A 15,624-nucleotide genomic window follows, 5' to 3' on the forward strand; every position below is an offset into this window, starting at 1 on the left:
CCCTGTCCATGGGGATTCTCCAGGCAAGAATACTGGAGTGGGGTACTATGCCCTCCTCCAGGGGATCTTCCCAACCCAGGGATCGAACCCAGGTCTCCCACATTACAAGTGGATTCTTTACTGTCTGAGCCACCAGGGAAACCCCAAGAGGTCTAGAGAGGTCTGCTTATTTGATGAAAAGTTAATCAACACCAAATTACCTGCCATTAGTATGGCGCCTTTACTTTCTTAGAAAGCCCTGCGATGATACCTCAATGAGTCTCACTCAGCCCTTCATGTACCAAAAGTCAAGGCAGGTGGCACCATCTCCACCTGACAGTTAGATAAATTGAGGCACAAAAAAGCTTCAGCTGCACAAGGACTGGGGATGCATGGAATTCTGGGTTTCCCCATCTCTAATTTTGGGTAGCTTCTTTTAAATTCCATTGTTTTCTCAAAGGATGACAACTCTCTTGGGGGTTTGCCCAGGGTAAGAAGCCATCATACTAAAAACAATTGAAATTTGAATTGTAATTGTGACTTGTCCATTGATGTTCTATCTCGAAGTGTGAACTTCAGCTTCACCTTTCTCCTCTTGACTCACTCAACACCTCCTCCAGGAACTTTCTTTTTGAACTTAATTAGGATAAACACAAAGAAATTTCTCTGTTCTGAAAGCCAAGTAGGATTTCCATATTCTCCTCTTCAAAACTATGTAGCACATGGAATTGTAAATATTAAACACTGCTGTTTTCACGAAGAACTGAAGCTGGGTCTGAGTTTCCTTGAATCGAAGAGAGAAGTTAATTATTGCATGCAACTTCAAAACAGGAGACATAAAAAGGAAATAACTGTTGAATGTTTTTAATGAATTCCTTTTTTGCTCCCCAGAAAATACATATTCAGAAAAGTATTTTCCCACTGAACTTGACTCCCAGGACTTACTTGTCTGAAGGACTTGAAAGCTGAAGTTTTGGGAAGAGAGTGAAGAAAATGGGGGTCAGGTAGAACACTGAAGCGGCCAAAAAATTGGCAGGTGACCAAAAGTTTCTAAGAGGGTTTTCAAAGGAGAGATTCTGTCTTTTTAAAGCCATTTTCATTAATGGAATGTTTTAAAAATGGAGGATAGTAAATGGCAAAGCACAAAAAATGTATCAGTTTTCTCCAGATGCTCTTGATCAGAAAGTGCGTTTGAAATGTAATCACGTATTCAATTGTAAATTGCCTGTGAATGGTAATTGATTTTCAGCTAAATTGACAGTAAGTAGAATTTCAGGATGTGCAAATTTCCTTCTACACACCTTTTTCTCAATTGCCATTCATGTTGGAGATAATTAGAAAAAGCCAGCATTAGTGGTTGGACTAGGAAATGGAGGGCAAAAGGGAGGCAGAGGAGAAGTAGCAGTTTGCCCAAGGCAGCTCCTGAGGAAGAAAGGAAGTCTGAGCTTGACACAGAAATGCACCCAGCTTGGACGAAATGCAGGAAGTGGGAAGGGCATGTGGATTGCTGGCAGACACTTGGACTGATGATGTGGTTGTTGTTGTTCAGTCACTCACTCATGTCTGACTCTTTGTGACCTCATGTACTGCAGCAGGCCAGGCTTCCCTGCCCTTCACTATCTCCTGGAGTTTGCTCAAACTCATGTCCATTGAGTCGGTGATACCAACCAACCATCTCATCCTCTGTTGCCCCCTTCTCCTGCCCTCAGTCTTTCCCAGCATCAGGGTCTTTTCTAATGGGTTGGCTCTTTGCATCAGTTGGCCAAACTATTGGAGCTTCAGCTTCAATATCAGACCTTTCAGTGAACATTCAGGCTCGACTTCCTTTAGGATTGACTTGTTTGATCAAGTCAAAGGATTGACTTGTTTGATCTTGCAGTCCAAGGGACTCTTAAGACTCTTCTCCAACACTGCAGTTCAAAAGCATCAATTCTTTGGCACCCAGCCTTCTTTATGGTTCAGCTCTTGCATCTGTACATGACGGCTGGAAAAACCACAGCTTTGACTATACAGACCTTTTTTTGGCAAATTGATGTCTCTGCCTTTTAATATGTTGTCATATCATAGCCTTCCTTCCAAGGAGCAAGCATATTTTATTTATTTCATGGCTGCAGTCACCATCCACGTGATTTTGGAGCCCAAGAAAATAAAGTCTGTCAGCGTTTCCATTGTTTCCCCATCTATTTGCCATGAAGTGATGGACCAGATGCCATGATCTTAGTTTATTGAATGCTGAGTTTTAAGCCAGCTTTTTTACTCTCCTCTTTCACATTCATCAAGAGGCTGTTTAGTTCCTCTTCGCTTTCTACCATAAGGGTGGTGTCATCTGCATATCTGAGGCTATTAATATTTCTCCCGGAAATATTCATTACAGCTTGCACTTCATCCAGCCCAGCATTTTGCATGGTGTACTCTGCATATAAGTTAAATAAGCAGGGTGACAATATACAGCCTTGATGTACTCCTTTCCCAATTTGGAACCAGTCCATTATTCTGTGTCCAATTCTAACTAACTGTTGTTTCTTGACCTGTGTATAGGAGGCAGGTAAGATGGTGTGATATTTCCATCTCTTGAAGAATTTTCCACAGTTTGTTGTGATCCACACAGTCAAAGGCTTTAGTATAGTTAATGAAATGGAAGTAGATGCTTTTCTGGAATTCCCCTGCTCTTTCTATGATCCAACTGATGTTGGCAATTTGATCTCTGGTTCCTCTGACTTTTCTAAATCCAGCTTGTACATCTGGAAGTTCTTGGATCATGCACTGTTGAAGCCTAGCTTGAAGGATTTTGAGCATTGCCTTGCTAGCATGTGAAGTGAGTACAATTGTGCGGTAGTTTGGGCAGTCTTTGGCATTGTCTTTCTTTGGAACTGGAATGAAAACTGACTTTGTACAGATGAACATTATATTCACTAATGTATAGCACTAAACAAATTATAGCTTCATTATTTAAACTATTTGATAAGCTAAAGTAAAGTTCAAATTCATTCACATTAATATACAGATTTCAATATGTAGTTTGTCAGTGAGAGAAAAGGAAAATCCCTTAGATTCCTTATATATATTTTAAACTATTATAATGTTTTGAATGATTGTAAAATAGTGGTTTTAAGAATTTTTTGGTTACCTTCATGCCCAAAGTTTTTTGCAGGTAGTGATTATCAAGGGCCTCCTAGGTGGTGCTAGTGATAAAGAACCTGCCTGCCAATGCAGGAGACATAAGAGATGTGATTTCAATCCCTGGGTTGGGAAGATCCACTGGAGGAGGGCATCGCAATCCATTCCAGTATTTTTGCCTGGGAAATCCCATAGATACAGGAGCCTGGTGAGCTACGGTTCATAGGGTCATAAAGAGTTGGACATGACTAAAGCGACTTAGCACACATGCTTGACTATCAGTAATTTGAAGACAGAATTGTTAAAAAGTCTTGATAAATTTCATGTAGCTATTTTGAAGGTAAAGCTTGACAAAAAGCTATAAAGAAATAACCTCACTTTCCTCAGTGAAATATCTGAAAGTATTTTATTTGAAATTTTATACAAATCTGATATTTTTTGTATCAAAAGTATTTTTGTATTATTATTTGTATTTTTCTCAGAACCATAATTATCTTTCTTTTTTTCTTTTTCATCAAGCCCCATATGAACATCCCCAAATATCTTCCAGTTCACCCTGTTTTGTCCTAATTTTTATTTTTTATTGGAGCATCATTGCTTTACAATGTTGTGTTTCTGCTATACAAACACCTGAATCAGCTCTGTGTGCACATATATCCCCTCCCTCTAAAGCCTCCCTGCCCCCCAATCCCACCCCTCTAGGTCGTCGTAGAGAACTGAGCTGAGCTCCCTGTGCTACACAGAAGCCTCCCACTAGTTATCTATCTTACACATGGTAGTGTACACATGTCTATCCTACTCTCCCAGTTCATCTTTTCCTAATTTTTGTGTGCCACCCATGCCAGTACTCTTGCCTGGAGAATCCCAAGGACAGAAGAGTCTGGCAGGCTATAGTCCATGGGGTCACAAAGAGTCGGACACGACTGAGTGACTATCACTCACTCATATGAGAAGGTAGGAAACTGGAACAGATGACCAGATTAGAAAAAAAAAAAAGGTTCTTTGGTTGCCATCCATCACAAAGCAAAGCACACACAAAAGCATTTACTGAACATTCAGGAAAGGGAGATCCTGAGAAATGCTTAGCAAACTAAGGATAGAGAATAGAATTAGTTATGTAATCACTGTTATTACTAATTTGAGATGTGTGGAATGCTTCTAACTTTATCCTCATTTGGTTTGCTGTCTTCACTGTCTTACAAAGTAATGCTCAAAATTCTCCAAGCCACACTTCAGCAATAGGTGAACCGTGAACTCCTTGATGTTCAAGCTGGTTTTAGAAAAGGCAGAGGAACCAGAGATCAAATTGCTAACATCCGCTGGATCATCGAAAAAGCAAGAGAGTTCCAGAAAAACATCTATTTCTGCTTTATTGACTATGCCAAAGCCTTTGACTGTGTGGATCACAATAAACTGTGGAAAACTCTGAAAGAGATGGGAATCCCAGACCACCTGACCTGCCTCTTGAGAAATCTGTATGCAGGTCAGGAAGCAACAGTTAGAACTGGACATGGAACAACTGACTGGTTCCAAATAGGAAAAGGAGTACATCAAGGCTGTATGTTGTCACCCTGCTTATTTAACTTCTATGCAGAGTACATCATGAGAAACGCTGGACTGGAAGAAACACAAGCTGGAATCAAGATTGCTGGGAGAAATATCCATAACCTCAGATATGCAGATGACACCACCCTTATGGCAGAAAGTGAAGAGGAGCTAAAAAGCCTCTTGATGAAAGTGAAAGAGGAGAGTGAAAAGTCGGCTTAAAGCTCAACATTCAGAAAACGAAGATCATGGCATCTGGTCCCATCACTTCATGGCAAATAGATGGGGAAACACTAGAGACAGTGCCAGACTTTATTTTTCTGGGCTCCAAAATCACTGCAGATGGTGATTGCAGCCATGAAATTAAAAGACACTTACTCCTTGGAAGAAAAGTGATGACCAACCTAGATAGCATATTCAGAAGCAGAGACATTACTTTGCCGACTAAGGTCCATCTAGTCAAAGCTATGATTTTTCCTGTGGTCATGTATGGGTGTAAGAGTTGGACTGTGAAGAAGGCTGAGCACCGAAGAATTGATGCGTTTGAACTGTGGTGTCAGAGAAGACTCTTGAAGGTCCCTTGGACTGCAAGGAGATCCAACCAGTCCATTCTGAAGGAGATCAGCCCTGGCATTTCTTTGGAAGGAATGATGCTAAAGCTGAAGCTCCAGTACTTTGGACGCCTCATGCAAAGAGTTGACTCATTGGAAAAGACTCTGATGCTGGGAGAGATTGGGGGCAGAGGAGAAGGGAACGACAGTGGATGAGATGGCTGGATGGCATCACGGACTCGATGGGCGTGAGTCTGAGTGAACTCCAGGAGTTGGTGATGGACAGGGAGGCCTGGCATGCTGCGATTCATGGGGTTGCAAAGAGTCAGACACAGCTGAATGACTGAACTGAACTGTCTTACATTGGTGAACATAAAAATATTTAGAAACACCTTCATAGGTTCATTCTGCTGAGCCCCTTTTCTCTCCTGTGGTTGGGAGAATGGCCACTCTATTTGTTTTTTCTTATCTGTGGGCTCATTGACTCACGTTTCTTATTTGGATTTGACCAGTTTCTCTACTAATATTCTTTTTCTCTTCTAGGATCCAGTCCAAGAATCCCACTCTTCATTTAGGTGTTATATCTCCTGAATCTCCTCCCATCTGCGACAGCTTCTCATCTTTCCTTTTCTTACCTGACTGTGACATTTAAAAAGAAAACTGACCAGCTATTCTCTAGATTGGCTCTCAGTTTGGAGGGCCAATCTGGTGCTTCCTCTTGATCAAATTGAAGCTGTGAATTTTGGTCCTTCTCAGTACATCATTCTGGGGGCTTATAATGTTGATAATGCCAGGTTTCTGGGGATGTAAACCATGATGTGTTGGTTAAGGCAGAATCCATCAGCTTTCTCCACTTCTCCAAAGTTGTCATTTATTACTTATTGCTACTTTCCTGCAATCTAACATTATTTCAAAATAAAACATCAATAAAAATCCTCTTTATAATCTGACTTCTTCTTTTTTTTTAAAAATAATCTGACTTCTTCATCCCCTACTCTAATGTCCTGAGTCTCTCAATGGTCACTGCATGCATGTTAAATCACTTCAGTCGTGTCCAACCCTATGCGACCCCATAGACGGCAGCCCACCAGGGTCCTCTGTCCCTGGAATCCTCCATGCAAGAATACTGGAGTGGGTTGCCATTTCCTTCTCCCTCAATGGTCACTACTCATCTGTTTATTTGGCAAATTCAAAAGCTTTGGTCTCTTCGAAGCATCCGACACTCTTGGCCTCTTCCTTACAATTCTCTTTTTCCCTGCCTCACATTACACTTTCCTCTCTTGGTTTTCCTTCTCTTGGACTGCTCTGTTTAAATTCATTTTCTCTCTGCTTCCTCAGAAAGGTATTTCCCAGAGTTTTGCCATTTGTCCCCCCTTTCTTGTGTCTACTTGTATTAAGTTTGCCTTGTAAATTAAAATCCTCTCTACTTATAAGATTCATTTTTAAAAATTTATTTTATTATTTTATCAGTTGCACCGTACTACACGTAGGATCTTAGTCCCCTGACTAGGGACTGAACCCATGCCCCCTGCATTGGGAACATGGAGTCTTAACCACTGGACTGCCAGAGAAGACCTACAAGGTTCTTGGGGGAGAATGGATGCAAGTATATGTATGGCTGAGTCCCTTTGCTGTCCACCTGAAACTATCTCAACACTGTTAATCAGCTGTATTCCAGTATAAAATAAATGCTCAAAAATTAAAAAAAAATACTCTTTACAATGGGCTCCGATCCATCCCTTTGCCTTATTTCCTCATTTCCTCATATAACTCTGCCAACCTGCTGGTCACACCCAGCTTTTGTTTCACAATTGTGTGTTCCCTTGCCCTGGGTGTTCTCACTGCCTTGAAAGCTTTCCTTCTTCACAGCCCAGGAAATTCTTACTAATTTTTCCACACTCAGTTCATGTATCTCCTTCTTTGTGATACCTTCTTGGATCTTTTTTTTTTTTTTTTGGCTGCTTCAGGTCTTAGCTGAAGCACGCAGGATCTAGTTCCCTGACCAGGGATCAGACCCAGGCTCTTGCATTAGTAGCACAGTCTTAACTACTGGCCCATCAAGGAAGTCCCTTGGATTATTTCTAACAGTATTCATTCTCTTTTCCCCTCAAGGCATGTTGGACTCCCTTCTATTATATCACATATTCATTTGTCCAGCCATTCATTAAGTGACAAGGATTTTTGAGCAATCTGTGCCAGGCCCTGTTAGGCTGGTGAGTGTTCACTGGTGAGTGAAATAGCATAGTCCTTTCTTTGAGCAGTTTATAGTTAGCAGGCAAAGACAGAAAATCAACAAATGAATAAATAGGTGTATGAGTACAAATTGTGGTCAGTCAGTTCAGTCGCTCAGTCGTGTCCGACTCTTTGTGACTCCATGAATTGCAGCACGGCAGGCCTCCCTGTCCATCACCAACTCCTGGAGTTCACTCAGACTCACGTCTATCGAGTCTGTGATGCCATCCAGCCATCTCATCCTCTGTCATCCCCTTCTCCTCCTGCCCCCAATCCCTCCCAGCATCAGGATCTTTTCCAATGAGTCAACTCTTCCCATGAGGTGGCCAAAGTACTGGAGTTTCAGCTTTAGCCTCAGTCCTTCCAAAGAAATGCCAGGGCTGATCTCCTTCAGAATGGACTGGTTGGATCTCCTTGCAGTCCAAGGGATTCTCCAGAGTCTTCTCTGACACCACAGTTCAAAAGCATCAATTCTTCGGCGCTCAGCCTTCTTCACAGTCCAACTCTCACATCCATACATGACCACAGGAAAAAACATAGCCTTGACTAGACGGACCTTAGTTGGCAAAGTAATGTCTCTGCTTTTGAATATGCTATCTAGGTTGGTCATCACTTTTCTTCCAACGAGTAAGCGTCTTTTAATTTCATGGCTGCAATCACCATCTGCAGTGATTTTGGAGTCCCCCAAAATAAAGTCTGACACGGTTTCCACTGTTTCCCCATCTATTTCCCATGAAGTGATGGGACCGGATGCCATGATCTTTGTTTTCTGAATGTTGAGCTTTAGCTCGTAAGGGTGTAGAAAACTAATGGTATGCAGTGGTAGAGAACAATGACATGGGGAAATGTGGGCATTTTTAGACAAAAGAGTCACAGGAGAAAAAAAAAGTGCCTGAGGAGGCTGCTTTAAAAATGGGTATTAAAATATCTTCATTAAAAAACTCTGTCAATATGGAAAAATGCAAAAGTTAATCATAATTCTGCCACTCACAAACAATAATTATAATCAGATATATTTTAGATATATAGCTATATTTGTACATGTATATATGCGTACATATATATATATATCCCAGGTTCGATCCCTATGTTAGGAAGATCCCCTGGAGAAGGGCATGGCAACCCACATCAATATTCTTGTCTGGAGAATTCCATGGACAGAGAAATCTGGCAGGCTACAGTCCATGGGATCACACAGAGTAAGACAATGACTAAGCAACTAGCACACACACATATATTTTTGACCATACTGTGTGGCTAGTGGGATCTTAGTTCCCTAACCAGGGACTGAACCCAGGCCACCTCATTGAAAATGTCAAGTCCTAACCACTGGACAACCAGGGAATTCCCAGATATTTTAATATATATAATATATTAAATATACTTATATACAATATTTTACTTATAATATAAATATATTTGTAAGATATAATATGTTAAAATATAGTATAAATACAAATATATCCATTTATAATAATTTATTATATATGTATGTATATATATATATATATAGAGAGAGAGAGAGAGAGAGAGAAGGATAGGGCTTCCCTGGTGGCTTAGATGGTAAAGTATCCACCTATAATGTGGGAGACCTGGGTTTGGGAAGATCCCCTGGAAAAACGCATGGCACCCCACTCCAGTATTCTTGCCTGGAGAATCCCCATGGACAGAGGAGCCTGGTTTGTTACAGTCCATGGGGTCACAAAGAATCGGACATGACTAAGCGACTAAGCACAGCACATAGAGGATAAATATCCAGGCTATCATGATCATACTGTATATATCACTTAAAAATAAAATACATTTAGGGAACTCCCTGATTGTCCAGTAGTCAGAACTCTAAGCTTTCACTGCTGATGATGTAAGTTCAATCCTTGGTTGAGGGACTAAGGTCCTACAAGCTGGTGTAGTATGGCAAAAAGAAAAAACAACTGCCCACAAATCCATTACATTTAACTTAGTTGGATTCAACCTAGTTGAAAAAGATAGAACTTTGAATTTCAAATAAACACATAATAGATACTAGTCCTGAGACAATGATTCTCAACCTCAGCTGCCCCTGAGTACTCCCTGAGGGGACTGGCGCAGGTGCAGGGGTGGGGTAATTGGTTCAACTTAGGGCAGGAGTTTGAAGCAGGTACCACTTTAGGCAGGTGAAACTGTCTAAGCCAGGCTTCCCTGCTGGTTCAGTCAGTAAAGAATCTGCTTGCACTGCAGGAGAAGCAGGTTCAATCCCTGGGTTGGGAAGATCCCCTGGAGGAGGAAATGGCAACCCACTATGGTATTCTTGCCTGGAGAATCCCATGGACAGAGGAGCCTGGCAGGCCACAGTCCATAGGGTTGCGAAGAGTTGGACACAACTGAAATGACTGAGCATGCATGTACGCGTGCACAATGTCTAAGCCGGGCTTTGCCCCATAAGCATGTCTTTACAAGGCAGAAGAGGAAGATGAAGGAGACTTCAGTCAGAAGCAAGAGGTCCATGTTCTCTGAGGCAGGACATTCCTGTGTGAGGCAGTGGTCCAGTCCTCAGAGCTGGGGGCTCTGAAATGTGGGAGCCATAGCCAAACATATAGACGAGGCCCACATGACAAAGCGGCTGGTCTGTGCCGCTAAGGCATTTAAGTATTAGTTGCTCAATGTATCCGACTCTTTGCAACCCCATGGACTGTAGCTCACCAGACTCCTCTGTTCATGGAATTCTCCAGGCAAGAATACTGGAGTGGAGTGCCACGCCCTCTCCAGGGGATCTTTCTGACCCAGGGATTGAACCAATATCTCCTGCATTGCAAGCGGTTTCTTTACTGTCTGAGCCACCAGGGAAGCCCAATCTATGTAAGGGAGTTAGCAAAAGAAATATCCATGTTTTCATTAAAAAAAAAAAGTCAGTAGTTAAAGTCAGTTAAGCTATTTAAATGTTTCTTAATCAAAGACTTCTGTAACAAATTTCTCCTGACTTTCAACTCATGAAACATTTATGGAAGATAGTTGTCCATATGTATTAAAGCAGAAGATGAATCCCATGAAAATCAGCTTGTTATTCCTTGACTTTAGTTTTGAGGAGACTCATAGCCAGAGAGGGGGCCTAATTCAATGCCTTTCCAGACTCTGAATATGTAGCTAGAGTGGATCTCCAGATTTCAGTGACTTCTGAATTTCCGGGGACCAGATTCCCCCAAACACTCCTTACTTTATGGTAGAACTCCCTGAAACTGAGCAGACAACCCTCAGTGCAGCACGAGTTCTTCCAGACAGACTGGACTGCTGTAAAGCCCAGCGCTGCATCCCTGCCCTGGTGCCTGCTCCATGCGAGCAGCCGACTAGTCCATGTTCCTACCCGTTCAGGCCTGTTCTGTCTAGAGATCACCTGATGTGTTGAGGCAGAAAATGTTGGCTGGTGTGGCTGGGATGAGTGAAGGGAGACAAAGGCTACATCACACAGAAATTGCTTTTGCCTAGATAGGAAGAGAAGATAAATGCTAATTATCTTGCTGTCACAAATTGACAGTATGCTCATAGCTAGATAGGGGCCATACACAATTCAGAGAGGAACTCTGACAAGCAGAATTTAATTATCACTTATAGAGTGGTAAATAATTGGGAATGATTATGGGTTAAGAAAATCCCAGGTGTGATTTCAGCTCTAATAATGGCTCTTTTGGTGGTGATGAGGTGTGATCTGTGGTATGCATGGTGGTCTGACTCAGTTTCCCTATTTGAATAAATGGAGGATGTATTAGTGACTGTAAATTCCATTGAAGAATAAAATGCAGAATGCCACTTTCCTTTAGGTAACAGAGGTCATACCATTAAAACTGCTTCCTAAGTAAAAAAAAAAAATACATATATATATACACACTCATATATATTTAATAAAAATATTACACACACATATTCTTTTTTTTCCACACATATATTCTTATCTAGGACTTTAAAAATTGCAGATGCTTGTGCCCTCAAACTCATTGAATCGGAATCCCTGATGCTTTAGTCCCAGTGTAGGCACAACTTTAAAACTCCACAGATATTTCTAATGTGCACCCTTGATTGAGAAATCCTTTTCTAGATGATGATAAAAGTCCTCAAATAAGAATAAGAACTCAAGTAAGAATGGGGACTAGTGTCATCTTTTTTTTTTTCCTGTGCTTTTGAAATTCCTTTCCCTAAGGATGTTAGTCTTAATTTCAAAGCACTGCTTGAAAATCCTATGTTTTGTATTTCTTTCCCCTCAACTCTCTTGAATAAACATCTTGAGCTAAGCATCAGTAGGAGAAAGTAGCAATGATTATTGCTTTTGGTCTCTGGAGTTTTGGCTTCACTCAAATGAGAGGCATTTCTTAGTAGATTCATTTGTCATGTCACTTCACATTTTTTTATGTGAAGAAAGCTGGTTATGGGGTTCTTATTCATGCATGTTCTTCCTCTTAGGACACGGGTAATAAAACAAATCACTACCACTGCAAATAACGATTTCATGAAGTCACAGCACAAAGGAAAATGTTGTCTTTACCTTTGCTTTCAAGCAAGTAAACTCCGATGTTTATTGTCTGACTATTCTCCACTCAGAATGTAAAGAGATAATGCCACATTCTGTAGTTGTTCCATTATGGCTCAGCTGGTAAATAATCTGCCTGCAATGCGGGAGACCTGGGTTTGATCCCTGGGTTGCAAAGATCCCTGGAGAAGGGAAAGGCTACCCACTCCAGTATTCTGGCCTGGAGAATTCCACTGGGGTCACGAAGAGTTGGACACGACTGAGCGACTTTCACTTTACTTCACTGTTCCATTAATCAACGTATCAAAGAAGGCCTACAAGATTATTTTAACTCAAAGAGACAGATGTTGATGTGGCTTGGAAGGAATTTAATCTCTGATCCAGGAATTCAACACACTGAGGTCATCCATTTGTACTCTCGATTCTCCCCATATGTGACTTATTTAAGCAGATTGTTGAGTCTTCTATACCTTTTCCAGAAGACATGGACACTGATATCCACTAGAGCAGAAATGCAGGGCAGTGTGTCTAAGACATCTGGGGTAAACTTATCCTCTTAAAGATAGGTGGAGCCATGTGACCACTTCTGGTCAATGAGCTGTGCGTGAAAGAGTGACCTGTCACTTCTGGGCTGGGGTGAATTCTCTTTGCCTTCCATAGGGACTGTTCCAGGGCAATGTTCCAGATGATGGAATCTCTATGAGCTTGGGTCCCATAGTGACCATGAGCAGCAGGACTCCCCATATATATCCATGCAATGGATATATAGCATGAAGAAAGAGTTAACCTTTATTCTATTGAGCTTATGCAGTATTATCCACCCAGGATGACCAATGCAGGTATTATGAGGTGTCAAATAACACCCCAAGACATGGGCTCCCTTGCTGTATTTTCTTCAGAGTGATCAGTGCTTGGAAGATCAAAATCAAACCTCTGGGAAGCCATGCAAATTTAACCAAGCACACATTTTATTTTATAAACTTTTTGACTAGGGGACTCTGGTAATTAATTAGAGAATAACTCCTTATTCAAAACTGTTAAAACCATTTAAAAATACACACACACACATATAAAGTATATTCTTTCTTGGTCAGTCCTAATATTTCTTGGTGATAGCACACTTTCTTATACCCTAAGAGGTTGCTGAGTGTTTCATTGACTAGTGCCTGCTAAGTTGCTTCAATTGTGCCTGACTCTTTGCGATCCCATGGACTGTAGCCTCTGACCATGGGATTCTCCAGGCAAAAATACTGGAGTGGGTTGCCATGCCTTCCTCCAGGGGATCTTCCCAACCCAGGGAATGAACCCATGTCTCTTTATGTCTCCTGCACTGGCCGGTGGGTTCATTACCATTAGCACCACCTGGGAAGCCCCTTCATTGACTAGAACCTTTAGGAAAAATTTATCTGCTCGGAACTTGGTGCCAGTGAGGCTGCTATTTTTCTTTAGGACTTCTAGCTGTACTTCACTACTTCAGGAAATCTAGACAGACTGAACATCTCACGCCCACCTTCTTAGATCTTTCCACTTAAATTTTCAGGTTCTCAGGACCACAAATTAAGATTCCTGTTAGGCTGAAAGGGAAGTTCTCTCCAGCTTTGTTCTCCTGAAAGAATGCTTCAGAACTTCTCATATCCTAGTTTAGGACCTTTAGCTACAGAAATTAATACACAGATATGAGGATAACCATCATGGTAATTGCAGTAACCTGGTCCATATTCCTCTGGAAGCATCCATTTCTCTAGTTCACTTAAAAGAAAATACACATTCAATAGAAAACATACTTCACCTTTTGAATTTTGGTCTTTTCCTGGACTGGTGCGATGAGGTATGATCCTCTGCCTGGATGCTGGGCAGAGGCAGTGTGCCCCAGCTCCCAGCCAGCCAGGCGATCACCAGGGTAAGTAACTAATAACGCTCACAACTATCCTGTGCCCTTACGGCCATCCTCTTTTTCACTTTCAGTACAGTTTTCAATAGATTACATGACATATTCAACACCCTGTGGTAAAATAGGCTTTGTGTTAGATGACTTGCCCAACTGTAGGCTTATGTAAATGTTCTGAGCACATTTAAGGTATGCGAAGCTAGCTGTGATGTTCGTGAGGTTGGGTGTATCAAACGGGCTTTCGACTTTGGATATTTTCAACTTATGCTGGGTTTATCTGGATATAGACCCTTCACAAATTGAAGGAGATGTGTATACAATTTCAACAATCACTGCCTTCAATTTTCTTATAATCTATCTGAGAAAAAGAAGTGGATAACAGCAAAACACATGAATAAGCGTAGAGAAATAAATGAGTGGGCAAAAGAGAAAGCTATGGGGATTCTTACTAGAAAAAAAGTTGCTTCAGGCTGAGGGAAGAGTAAGATTTAACCTATGGCTAAACACATGTTAACTTTTGACAGATGGAAATGGGCATATTGGCATATGTGTGGAGTAATGTGTACAACTCATAGGGTGGTAATGAGGCTGGAATAAAGAGAGAAGAACTGGGGACAGAAGCTTGCAAAGATAGGTTGGGAGCAGACTGTTGAAAGTATTGGGCTGTGGACTAAGAATACAGATCTTTAGTTTCTAGAAAATGTAGAGTTATGGTTAAAAAAATCTTTTTTAATTATGGAGAGTGTCATAAACCTAGTGACATTATAGTGGCAATAGTCTGCCAGCCAACTGCTAGGTTCTTTGGAGAGCAAGGGACCTGGAAGTGAAAATGCTTTCCTGGTAGACCAGTAGTATGTATGCTTTCATGGTAGATCAGTAGTATGTGTGGTGGCAGCGAAAGAAAGGTTGTGATTTAAAAAGGGGTGCAAATCTTGAGCTGCTGAATTAATGATAATGGTCACGATCAACATCTATTAGCTCATAGCCTGTGCCAGGCACTGTTGGAAACATTATATACATACATGTGCTCAGACCCTCAGTTGTATTATACTCTTGGTGACCCTGTGGACTGTAACTCATCAGGTTCCTCTGTCCATGAGATTTTCCTGGCAAGAATATTGAAGTAGGGTGCCATTTTCTCTTCCAGGGGATCTTTCTGAACCAGGGATTGAACCCACATCTCTTACAGCTCCCGCATTGGCAGGTGGATTCTTTACTACTAGCGTCCCCTGGGAAATGCATTATATATACCAAGTGAGCTCATTTAATTCTCACAAAAACCTTTCAGGTAGGTATTGTTATTATTTGTGTTTTGAAGTTTTAAGAACAGAAATGAGGGTAAGTAACATGCCCCACGTCTTACAAGTAGTAAGATTTGGAGTACTCTCCAGTCACTGCCATGGGATGGAAATGGAGGTCCGCAGAATCCCAACTGTCTGATGAGACTTTCCACTGGCTGCAGAGGGCATGCCGACATGCTGAACTTATGACATGCTTAGGGGTGAAATATCCCTTTGGGAAGCTGGGATGTGGTCTTCTTTCGTCCTCAGATTGCAGTACTGCTCTGTGGAACCCAAGGACTAATGGGGCAGGGCCAGAAAGGTAGCTCTTAACCAGGACACCTTCCCTGAGACTGAGTTCTTTAACTAGGACACCCTGAAATCTCAGTTAAATGTTCTCGTAGAAAAGGAACAGCATGCACTTTGGTGCAGAGATTCATCTGAGTCAGGCACCGCGTTTCCGAGCCATCCATCCTTGTGCAAGTTACGTAACCTTGATAAGGCTTCATTTCCATACTTGCAAAGTGGAGATAATAA

This window comes from Capra hircus, chromosome 9 (assembly GCF_001704415.2).
Source record: "Capra hircus breed San Clemente chromosome 9, ASM170441v1, whole genome shotgun sequence".
Classification (NCBI taxonomy): Eukaryota; Metazoa; Chordata; class Mammalia; order Artiodactyla; family Bovidae; genus Capra; species Capra hircus.